Source organism: Mastomys coucha, chromosome X, assembly GCF_008632895.1.
Source record: "Mastomys coucha isolate ucsf_1 chromosome X, UCSF_Mcou_1, whole genome shotgun sequence".
In the NCBI taxonomy this organism is placed as follows: domain Eukaryota; kingdom Metazoa; phylum Chordata; class Mammalia; order Rodentia; family Muridae; genus Mastomys; species Mastomys coucha.
In genome coordinates this window covers 72,845,473-72,846,097 of record NC_045030.1, presented here as the reverse complement: position 1 = coordinate 72,846,097, position 625 = coordinate 72,845,473, and positions in this window count along the sequence as shown.

Sequence of the window (625 nt, the reverse complement as noted above, 5' to 3'; positions counted from 1 at the left end):
CCAGAGGCTATGAAAGCTAGAAGATCCTGGGCAGATGTCATACAGACCCTACAAGAACACAAATGCCAACTCAGGCTACTATACCCAGCAAAACTCTCAATTTTTATAGATGGAGAAAACAAGATATTCCATGACAAAACCAAATTTATACAATATCTTTACACAAATCCAGCCCTACAAAGGATGATAAATGAAAAACATCAAACATAAGGAGCAAAACTACACCCTAGAAGAAGCAAGAAAGTAATCTTCCAACAAATCCACACAAACCTAATGCCACTCTTACAACAACAACAACAAAAAAACAGGAACTGACAATTACTTTTTCTTAATATCTTAATATAAAAATTAATATTACCAACATATCCTAATCAATTGAAATCTAAAAATATAAGGAATTAGAAATTTGTTGGCTGTCATCCAATGGTCTTTCTAATTTGGTAATTGGAGAAATAGGTCCAATATTGTACAATCCATATGCACTTTCAGCTTGTTTGTTCATGACAGTGTCTTGCTGTGTGCAACAAAGGGGTCTTGGAATCTTGTTCTCCTATCTAAGCCTCTCTATTAGCAGTATTGTTTATTTCATGTTTTTACACTATACTATGGTTTTCAGAACAGCTTA